The sequence below is a fragment of the Papilio xuthus genome, unplaced genomic scaffold (genome assembly GCF_000836235.2).
Source record: "Papilio xuthus unplaced genomic scaffold, Pxut_1.1 DF826938.1, whole genome shotgun sequence".
NCBI lineage: Eukaryota > Metazoa > Arthropoda > Insecta > Lepidoptera > Papilionidae > Papilio > Papilio xuthus.
Window position 1 is genome coordinate 1738639 of NW_013531711.1, and position 12815 is coordinate 1751453.

Sequence of the window (12815 nt, forward strand, 5' to 3'; positions counted from 1 at the left end):
GATTATAACAGATTGGATTAACATCAACGGAATGACCAATAAAAGTGAACGAGAGTCCAAACGCCAATCAGAGTTCGGCTTGCGTTATTTCCCCGAAGGATCTTAAAACAACTCCTAGATTATGCGTTACCGATATGAAACTGTTTGATTGTCAGACCACTGGGAGTCCCTTCGTTATTCTAACTTAGTTTCCGAAGACTATAAACCTAACGTAATATTTATAGTTTATTGGTTATCATAAATTATTGGATATTAAGTAAATAATACGATAATATTAATTCCTTAGGGTCAATATAAATTTAAGAAATTCCCTAACGTTGAAAGTCAGAGTATATTAAATTGATCAGCAATTTCTCAAAGATAAATCTGAATAAGTTTATTCAAATACAAAAATTTGTAAAACTATAAATAAAATAAAGAAAGGAAGAGATTCATTTATTTAAAATAAAAGGTGTTCATGCGGCTCGTGCTGTGGATACCATAGTCACGTATTTAAATATGAGATTTAAAAATATTTTGAATGTATTAGTGAATACTTAATACGATGAAATTTTAAATTCTTTGTATAAATAGGTAAATTTTCAAAAACGTTACTTATTTTTCTTGCATAACAGAAAATATGAAATGTAAGAGTTAGCATTTGAAATCCTCAAAGAGACCAATTCATGTTTTATTTATTCAGAATTCGTGTATGCGCGGCGCGTGCGTGAATTTAGTTGCCGATATTCAAAGGAATATAATAAAATATTTCACCTATTTGTACATACAATATTACTTTTCTGTACAACGTATCAAAATATAAATAAAAAATACATATCCGGTGCTATTTACAAATGACGTCACTTATTTACAATATTCATTTTCTTTTTTAAATATATTACGCAATTACAACCCAATCATTGAAATGTCTTTAAAAAATAAATCTCCAAAGGCAAAAAGTGTAACCCATATCAGTTTGTTATAAATAAATATAGATTTTTAATTGCAGAGGGTTTCCGTAACTTAAATAGGAAATCTTATTTTTATTTAATTGAGCGGGATGATATATTTGGATCAACAGTAAAACTCACTTAAGAGACTTATATAGGAGAATAGTTGAAGGATTTTTCTGATTTCCCATAAGGTCTGTCGTTATGAGTTAACGATATAAAACTGTTCAAAGCTCAACCTGTGGGACTCTGAACATTGCAATCGAACTTAATTAAAGGTTGATAAGCTTTAAAGAGTTAAAATAAAAAGAATTTATGTTACTTCTTTCAAATATATTTGAAGGAATACGTATCGTAGCTTAGCATCACGTGTAGCGTAGCATAACGTAGCGTAGCGTAGCACGACGTAGCGTAGCGTAGCGCGACGTAGCGTAGAATGACGTAGCTTAGCTTAGGCAGAGTTTAACATCAAGTTTTTGCATTATAAAAGATATGGAGAAAAATTGCTTTCTACAATAACGAATATATTTATGATAACGCATGACTTAGAGAAGATTGTTTTCGATTTTTTTTTGCAAAACATTATTACCCCTTGTCCATCCAACAAAGGACCCCTCGTCAACTTAGATAATAGGTTCGTATTACTTTTACATAAATTCGATTTAACACACAAGATATTTAAGGAAAACGAATATTTTTAAGAGATTAGAAAGTATCGAAGTAGTCAATACATTTACGTCAACGTTACGAATCATAAAGCTTTATTATTATAGCCAATGCTCCCGCTTCGCCTATAAATGATATTGGGAGAAAATCCTAAAAGGTCGTGGTTATTTGGTTATCTCATCAACACCAAACGTTCGCTTGGAGGCTAAATATTTGCGGCTATAGACTATATTTAATCGTATATCGTTTTAAAAAAAATTATAAAGTTTGGGGTATCTTGGTAAAACAAGTTTTTTTTTATAACAGAAGGGGCAAACGAGCTGCGGGAACACCGAGGTGTTCAACGACGCCCATGGACATCAGCAATACCAGAGGAACCGCAGATGCGTTGCCGGCCTTTGAGATGGTGATAAGCTCGCTTCTTGAAGGACCCTAAGTCGTAGCGGTTTTTGTCGACATTGCATTTTGAGACCATTAACAGTATGACCATACCTTAAAATAGAAATGAATATGCAACACATGCCTTATTTCGACTATGTTATTTAGATCGAATACATATGTATGATGGTTGACACACAAGAAAACGGTATCATGTGTTCTTTTTTCAAAAATATAAAAAAAAGAGCACAAATTATCTTAACTGGCCAGTTAAAATTATCTATCGTTATAAAATTCTTTATTCATAACGCCACTATAAAACAAAATTGAACAAGTGACAACTTATCTTTCGACGATCAAAACTGAACGAAAAACGTTCAAAGATTTGTCAGGACTTGCAGGAAATTCGTATGACGAGGATCCCGGTTTCCTTGTTCTTTTCGGATATTCTATATTCAAAGTTATTTTATGAACGTGATCTTTACCACGCTTTTATAAGGTTTTTGTTATTTTTTTTAAAGAATTATTTCAATCTTTTAAAAACATATATCTATTTGCCTCTTTTTTCCAACAAAATGTGAAGTTAACAAGTGACACGGAGTTAGCCATCGAAGCACACAGTAAGAATTAACTTAATAAAAATAAATCAAATTGAAAATCTTATTACTAGCACCGACAAAAATCCATACGTATTACGAATTAAAACAAAAACTATTAAGTATAATAACGTATTCTAAGGAAATATAACTTAAAAGCTTAGTAACTTATATAAAGTTCAAACATAAGGTCGCTAACAAACAAGACACGTTGTGGTTATAAGCCGTCACATCAAATTTTGAAATTACATCGTTGTTAAAGTAAAATAGACTTCATTCTGTTTACAATAAGTTTGACTATTCTATGTTACTACTAATCGTATAGTTAAATGATATGGAAGCACTTACAACGTTAATATATATTTTATGTTATTGAAAATGGCAGTTATATTTAGAAGTTACAAAAAAAATAGACACCATTTATAATATATATATTTATATTTAAATGTAATGTATAAATACGGCTGAACCGATTGTAAAATAATTATTTTTAATGTTTATCTAGATAGAACTATGAACGCAGTTATTTATCATTTTTAGATGGATAGGTCAGGCTTTTTGATTACCATATGTAAAATTATCACTATCTCAAAGGCCGGCAACGCATCTGCGGTTCCTCTGGTATTGCTGATGTCCATGGGCGTCGTTGAACAACTCGGTGTTCCCGCTGCTCGTTTGCCCCCTTCTGTTATAAAAAAAATTAAAAAGAAACATTTATCTTAATCAAAAATGATTTGAGATCCATTATTGAATTCGGCTGGAAGAGTTTGCAAAATCTAAAAATTGTGATTTGAAATGGGCAATATTTCTTAATAGCTTATGCACGATTAAATATTAAAGCCTCAAAAAGCTATAAGTATATTAATGATTTAATTTTCGATGATTTTACTTATAAAAGTATCTTACGAGTAAGAAGCTCCGTAAATTGTATTCGGTGGTGTTCAAGATAAGTCGATTGCTAGACTTTTAGTTGGGTTCCGTTCAAAGTAAAGGTTACTTAATCCTCTCTTTCCTATTATCAACCGGATATTGCTTGTGGAGTTACTGATAGGGATGTAGAAAAACACTTACAAAAAAAGTTAACTCCTTTCTTGTTATTTATTGTAGAAACTAGAGACGTTTCATTGTTGATAGAGAGTATGGAAGAGCAGTACATACTTTGCCGACCTTCCGTAGGAATAAGGACAGTTTGATGTTGATGAGAGACGTTTTATAATTACGCAGTTTTTTAGTTTGGAAATAACATTCCAAATACACGCTATAGGACGCAATTAGTGGCTTTTATGTGCTAGTGAGACTTAAATATAGATATGTCACTAAATATTCTATAGTAAAAGTTATAAAATAATTGTATTTCCACCTTAAATTCTTAAATCTTTTTAGACTTATTTTATGCTGTTTAACTTGTAGGGGTGACGTAGTGTCACCTGATTTGGGGGTGTGTGAAAGATGATGTGAACGGAATGCGGCAAAGGTGAAATGAGGCCACTGTTATATTCACAATACACAGTCCACAAAAAATAAGAAGAAGGAGAGTACAACACTAAGAAAAATATAAGTAGGAGAATGAGAAATACACAAATTCGGACAGCAACAGAACAAGTTGCGAAATCGAAAGCGTGGTATGTCGCGGGCGCTGCAGAACACTGTCGTCCGGTGCGCGTGCAAAACCGGTCAGTGACCCCCGCTCAGCTGTGCGTTGCAATTAAAATTTTCCAATCGGAGGTTAATAAATAGACGTGACGTCGACCACTCGTCATGCACCCGTGTTTATGTTTGCGTGTATGCGTGTTATGATTGTGTGTGCATGTGTGACTTTGTGGTATTTTGTAATATGTAGGAGGTCACCTACAAACTCTACATTCCATTCATTAAAGGTCATTATCACGTCTAATGCAGACTATTAAATGACTATTTTTAATTGTCCCATTCATTTCTAAATTGCTTCTAATGAATAGACTTTGCAAGCAAAATAAACAAAGAGGCTACGGATAAATTAACAAAGGTGTACAAAGAGTATTTGTTTGCAGACTAATTGTTTGTTTAATTGCATTGTTACAATAAATCAATATTTTTATATTAAAGTCTTTTTTCATTGAATTGTAAAAATAATTATTTTACTTTTTACAGATAGCTAAACTCGCTGTGTCTTTCTAACTTATATGAGTATGCAGTGGTAGACGTCAGCAACGACCTAATTTATCGCACGAATTGGTCGGTTCGCCCGGTGCAATACCACCATTACATAGAAAACAGGCAAAACGTGGGTGTTATACCGCGTTCCTTCTGATAAGGGTGTGTTCCGGAGGCCTAATTTTAATTCCCTTCCCCATCCCACCTATTTCTTACAAAAATATGAGATGAGGAAGTGGTTTTGAAAGTACGCATAAAAAAAGGATTGAGGATATCTTTGGGCAGGGGTCGCTTCGCTATTTCATAAATTAGGCGAATGCTTATTCGTTTGCCACCTTATTATATTAAAAAAATAAAATAAACGTAAAGTCAGGAGTAACAGCCAGTATAAAGAATATAATCTGTAGATTTTAAACGTGTCACATTTCTCTTTTCGATTTACAGGTTATTTATTTAGGGCACGTAGCCGGGAAGGGAATCGAAGGCTTTAATTTAACTTATCTGCACGAGTAAAAATTGAAATATTTCAAACCTTTATCGTGATTTACGATACAATGTTGACCCTTCATTTAAATTACAAATACATTTACCAGCAAAATATATACATAAAGTTCATAAACAGAACGAAGGAATCTTTTGTTGTTATTTAAATACTTTTATTTCAAAATGTATCTCTTTGTTACACTCTGGACTCTATCATCATCAGCTCACTATACGTCCCCACCGAGGGGCTCGGAGCCTACCCCATGTTGGGGGCGATTAGACCATAGTCAACCACGCTGGCCAAGTACGGATTGGTTGACTTCACACATATCTTTGAATTTCTTCTCAGATATGTACAGATTGCATCACGATGTTTTCCTTCACGTTAAGAACGTCGGATAAACGTACATATGTAAATCGAAAATCGAAAAACACATTGGTACATGGCGGGATTCGAATCCAGGACCTGCAGATTGCAAGTCAAGTGTTTGACCACTGAGCCACCGACGCTCCCTGGACTCTATATGATGGTCAATAAAGACATCCCTCAGTGTATATTTAGTAAAAAACCATACTAAGGTTAAGTAACAATTAAACGATTCTAGTTTTCAAAGATTACTTGTCATTATTTTGCAATAAAGTAAAACATAGCAATGATTTTATGCTATACTAGCTTTTGAATTAATATAAAATTTAGCAACAAATATAGCCTATGTTATTCAGTGATAATGGAGCTTTCTGATGGCAAAAGAATATTTTCAATCAGTCCAGTAGCTTTTGAGTTAATTCGTTACATACAAAAATACAAATCTTACTTGTTTATAATATAAGTATATGAAATGTGCAGGTTTAATTAATGAATGGTTATAATTGGTTATTATTTATATTAAAAAAAATTGTTGATCACGTACTAGAATAAACCGAATAAAATTCAGTCGTAGTCTTAACGCGTTAACCAAACTCTAACACTTCAACTCACTTAGAACTTCCAACAATAGACTTGAATCTTTTAACAGCGATATCGAAAGAAAACTTCGCAATCCGATTTGACTGAACTTCTTATAAACTCCTTAAGTATTGGCAAAATCTCTGAGAGTTTCCAACTAGAGGTGAGAAAGCCTCTTTTCTTAGTACAATGTGTTTTGTTTTAAAAAAGTTATGAGTTTCAACAAACAGAAGTGAATATTTTGCTTTATTATTCCGTGCAACTCGAGTTGTGTTTGAAAAATATGTTTACATTACTAGTTGTTTTAGATAAAGAAAATCTTAATCCAGTTAATTTTGTCTGTCTCAAAAAGTGATTTTTTGTAAAAAAACATTTTTTTTCTCAGACCAATGCAACGCGGAAGTAAACTATACACACGGCAATAAAACTTTTTTATCGTCAAGTTAAACAACTCTTTACACTTCAAGTAATCTAACTCAACTTTTATGATATCCTTACCGTGGGTTTCTGAAATCTAAATCCTCGTTTAAAATATATTGGTACTGTTATGATACATATAATAACAGGGATGACGATATGGATAACTTTGGTCTTAGAAACCCGTAGATAGTGTCGTAACTTTTATTCTATTTTTAAAAAGTATTTTAAAATATATTTTCAATTTTTAAAGTATTTCAATTAATAGTTTTCTGAGTTATAAATAAAGGCAGCGATATTTTAAACGACGGCATTGCCAACACTTAATTAATATTTTGAAACAATCTCAAGACTTGGGAAAATAATTAAAAACTTCTGGGACAAAGTTCGTAATTGCAAAATCTTTGACTATTTAGGTGTTTAACTGATTGACTGGATTACTTTAAAACGAATAATTATATAAGTTCAGTTGAAATAAACAATTTAATCTTAAGATAGAACACTGAAGTTAGATTTGTATGTCATCTCTTTCATTCTCTTTGACAAAACAGAGACAAAATATTTATTAATGTAAGAAACAAAGCACTGGAAATCTACATTTAGACCTAGAAACCATACTATATCCTACTAATATTATAAATGCCATGATAGGTGTTTGTTAGAATGTATTTCCAAAACGGCTCAACGGAACTTAATGAAATTTGGCACAGATGTAGAACATAGTCTGGAAAAACACGTAAGCTACTAATTAAGTTTTTTTTTAATTCTGCGTAGACTGAGTCGCGGGCTACAGCTAGTTAGTTAAATAATAACCATACGTATCTAAAGATATGTGTTGATTGTTTCATATTAAAAGTGTTCCTAAAAAATAAAAATTTAGTTTCCTTTCTCATAGAAATTGGTTTCTCTTCAACGTTCTTCTCGGTACTGGAATTTTGCCAAACATCTGTGAAATTGTACATCGTCTAAAGGAACATTGTACCAATCTAACCAATTATCAACTCGTTTCAAATTGATTATATTAATTATTATATCATAAATTGCACATTTTCTTGTTAGTTTAAGTGGACTAAATACTGATTTCTCTATTTTTTCATTAATTAAAATAAATTCCAGCTTGATACCTTCACACGTTTTTGAGAAAAAGGGCCTTGATAGACGGACGGACAACAAAATGATCCTATAAGGGTTCCGTTTTTCCTGTGAGGTACGGAACCCTAAAATACAGTATCACAATGTTTTTTTTATTATTTACTAGCTGTCGCCCGCGACTCCGTCCACGCGGGATTAAAAATAGATGTTAGCCGATTCTCGGACCTACTCAATATGCTCACAAAATTTCATGAGAATCGGTCAAGCCGTTTCGGAGGAATATGGGGACGAAAATTGTGACACGAGAATTTTATATGTAAGGTTAAGAAGTGGTGCTTAGCGATTATGCATTTGAAAAATGGCATAGTATTTCCATCAACTGGTTGTAACAATGAGAGAAATTACCCAAAAGGAGGTACTTTTCCTTTAAAAATGTACATAAATTAGCGTTTTCACTTTACCAAATAATTTACATGAAATATAGTCGCTGTTTATCTTATTCCATTAAAATAACTTAAGCAGACGCAAATACTAAGTTAAACTCTGAAACTTATCAAAAGCTTAACTTAACTGCGAATGTTCTGAACCGTGTTTGAAAGATTTAGTTAATTGAGTTATACAGTATTTAAAAGAGATGTAAAAACTCAGAAATTAATTATTCAAAGTATTTTTAGGGTTCCGTATCTCATAGGAAAACGGAACCCTTATAGGATCACTTTGTTGTCCGTCTGTCAAGACCCTTTTTTATAATTCAATATAGAAGTATTAATATTATTTTTGTCAATTTTTTTTTTATAATTATTCGTCATTTTAGACCAGATACAAAAATATATACGAAAGATCAATCTGAAGATTATGTTACTTACTTTATACGAATTTTTGAATAGGTCAATTTTTAATATAATTGAAAATGACTAAAGAAAGGGAATCGACAATAAATGAAGAAAATTAGAACCCTCTAACCTTAACTGCTCTTAAGCGCCCTGAAAATTTGATAAAAAAATGTCAAACATATAATAATATTTATATGTTTTAATAAAAAAAAAATTACCTTAATAATAGGATGTCCTTTACAGGAGTAAAAAAAAGTAAAAAAAAATTACCTTAATAATAGGATGTCTTTTATCTGAGTAAAAAAATACCTTAATAATAGGATGTCCTTTACCTGAGTACAAAAAAAGTAAAAAAAAAATTACCTTAATAATAGGATGTCCTTTACCTGAGTAAAAAAAAAGTAAAAAAAAAATTACCTTAATAATAGGATGTCCTTTTACTTAAACCCTTACCGTTGTACTGATACAACGGTAACGGTTTATCTTTCTCATCAGATCGTCTACAAAGGCTATATATTTGCAAGTCCAAATAAACCAACGTAGCTTTGAACGCTTTCCGTCGGATAGTTTGACTTTCAAATAGCTTGCAACTGTCTGTCAAATGAATTCATTATTGTGGTCATACTCCTGAACATGGCTTACAAAACGCTTGACATTTTTAAACATTAACAGAGAAACTGCACAGGGTGTTTTTTCAATGGGTTCATTTATATGGATTCCAACGGTAAACATCCTTTATGCTGCTATACCTTTCTTATTAAACGTTTTAACATTAAATAGAACGTACGTAGAACATTTTTTCTTTAATATTGTGTTGTGATTCTGAGTTATTTGTAATAGTTAAAAAAATAGTATAAGAATTATGTTCTAAATCTGATACTGTTCTATATTAACAAATAGTTGTCAGTTTCTTTTGGAATAAAGAAAAATTAAGTAATTTTTTGCTTTACACAATATAATTGCAAAATAGTTTGACATTTTTTTTGTAATTAACATTTGGAATTAATTCAAATTACGCGTATATTACAGTAAAAATAATATTCATACTATTAATAATATTAATTATTCCAAATCTAGTAGGTCACACGGACAATATAATTTGCAATTCAAATATGTATACCTTTAAATATGTTGTGATTGGCAATTTGACTTTAAAATAAGCTGGGAACCGCTTATCAAGTCAGTCTTTCCTCTACCATGAGATATTGCTCGGCATTTAAAGCATCTGTTTAAGGAAGCCTATTGATGTGGCTGCCTTAATTATTTCAAGGAAAATAGGCCGTGAATTATCATAAAATGTATAATACGAAACAAGGTTGTGCAACTTCAGTGTATACTGTATATTATGACATTATTGTATCATCATCAGCTCACTATACGTCCCCAGCCTCGCCAGCCAGGGGCTCGGAGCCTACCCTAAGTTGGGGGTGACTACACCATAGTCAACCACGCTGGCTCAGTGCTTTATTATATACTGTTTATAAATATCTTTTCTAGAACGATAACGCCTAGTGTAAACAGCTGGAATGATTTTAAAACGTTAATAAAGAGAAAAAAAAAATCTGCCAATAGGCATTCGCAACGTGATATAGCAGCATTGCCTAGAGTAATTGACAGAGGAGAGGACAAAAAGAAAATGGATAGTTCCCCTTCCTTTTATGGGTAGACGGTTAAGAGGACTAAAGTTTCTTATTTAATATTATAAATGCGAATGTTTGGATGGAAGGATGGATGTTTGTTCGAAGGTATCTCCAGAAAGGCTGCATGGATTACGCTGAAATTTGGCAAATATCTAAAACATAGCATGGAAGAACACATAGGCTTATGTTTTTTTTAATACCTCGCGAATAGAGTCGCGGGCGACACTTACTATTTTTTATAATTTGATATCACATCTGTTTAGTTTATAGACCATTATAAAGTAATATTTTTAATTAATACTATTATATGATTTCACGATGTTATAAAAGTTGGAGTATTTATGGTAATAAAAGTTGCCACGCTCGATTTCAATGTAATAAACGTCAAAGCGGCTAATTAAGTGCTTTATTTATTGGAACGCTTACAGAAATTCGTCGTAATTGCTCTGAGTTACAGCCAGCTTACAACAGGGGAAATATTTTCGACATACTATATTACAATCGAGCTTGGATAAGCTAGAGTCCAAGGGACATAGAGGTTTTAAGAGATCGCTTTTGAAGGTTTTTTATGCCATTTTCTATGTATAGGTTTTACATATTTCTTGACATAAATAAACAATAGCGGCGCCTCTCTCACTAGACTAGTCTATCTGTTTCACTATAACTTCAGCGCTAACTAAAAGTCGTACTTAGACTTTGGTGTACGCGCCATAAGAATTCATAAGCTATTTCAATTCCAATTACTTGTTTTAATTTTGATAGTATAACCCGAATAAAGGTTAAACGTATTAAATAGTTTATAATACTATCTATTTCGTATTAAGCTGTACCTTAACCCGAGAATTTTCGTTTTAGTCGTGTAAATTGTAAGGTGAAGTGCGACGCGAGAACTTTATGTACCATAAAGTACAATTTAACGACGGTTTAAGCCTCGGGAACAAAGATCTAACCAGCACCAATTGATCCCTATCCCTTTTATTTTTATCTTACGATATAAGTAAGCTTACATTGATATTTTATAAGAAAAGTTTATTGTATCTTTTACCGTTTCTGAAACAAATATATCTGTGTAAAACATATCGTCCCTGTAATAGTCTTTGACAAAACTGAAAGCAATATGTTTAAAATATTTTGCTTTCAGAAACTCACTATTAGTCATTAAATACGAATTTTAAAGGCTTTTGGAGGTTTATTTAGTGATAGCGAAGATCAATTTTAAAACTAGTAATCCATACAGACATCACCTCTACATTGTATACACAAAGAAAAAAAAATGTTGCCTATACAGTGCGCATTTTTTTTACATATTTTTTTATATAAATAGAAAATTCTGTGTAATTTTTCATTTCTTTATCTTAGTAAAATAATAAACACATAAAAGTGTAAACGTAATATTCTTTCCTTTATTCTTTTGCTTTTTACATTTGATTACAACCAGTTTCCTGAATACTCAAAGCTCTTTCTCTCATAAACAAAAACTTGTATACGCGTATATTCTCCCCAGACACTGAAATCGTAATTTGGATGAAAGGGTATCAGATAATGGGACGAAATATTATTTAGAAATGATTTTGCAGCAACAATGAAGTAATATTATTTTAGAAATAGATAAATAGAATATTTGATACATGACCTTTTAAATAACAATTATTTGGTTGTTTAGGATTTTGTTTAATTTAATAAAAAAGCGACTTGACTTAAAATTGATTTTTTTACATTTAAATAAGAAAACAATAAGTTTGTATTTCTACTACTGAAATACCGGTTTTTAATTAACGTTTTTAATTAACAACTTGTCTACAAGTTTCGAAATTTTTCTGGAAAGTTTACGGACATGTACAGCAAAAAAAGTACGAAACTAAGGACAAACTTATATTTTGCCTCACGAACCGGAACTTAGGACTTTGAATTTAGGTAAAACGGAACCTTGTTGAGACTGCGGTTGTTTTGCCTATGTAAAAAGTTCTTAAAGTATATGTATCCTGTTCGTCCCTATTGTTTTCCCCTCACTAAACATTCACTTGTTATAAGAATGACTTTCTATCCCTTTTCCGTAACCGCACCCTAAGATTAGTAAGGTTTTGAAAAATCCTAGCCGACGTCTATTACACCATTTTTATTTCCAGACAGCATTATGTACTTAAGTGCTCTTTATTTTTGCACTTTAGTTTTGCAGACGAAAAAATAAAATGGATAGTCTTTTATTATGCAGCGTTTATGGAAAATTAATATTAAATTTAAGTTCAGTATTAAACTACACATTTTATTATTATTATAAATGCAAGAGCGTCGGTGGCTCAGGGGTCAAGCACTTGACTTGCAATCTGCAGGTCCTGGGTTCGAATCCTGCCATGTACCAATGTGTTTATCGATTTCCGATTTACATATGTACATTTTTCCGACGTTCTTTCGGTGAAGGGAAACATCGTGATGCAACCTGCACATATCTGAGAAGAAATTCAAAGATATGTGTGAAGTCAACCAACCCGCACTTGTCCAGCGTGGTTGACTATGGCCTAATCACCCTTAACTTAGGGTAGGCTCCGAGCCCCTCAGTGGGGACGTATAGTAAGCTGATAATGACGATAAATGCAAATGTTCAGATGGATGTATGTTTTTTACAAGGTATCTTCAGAACGGCTTAACGGATCAGCTAATTAGCAAAACTTGGCATAGATGTAGAGCTTGAAGAATACCTAGGT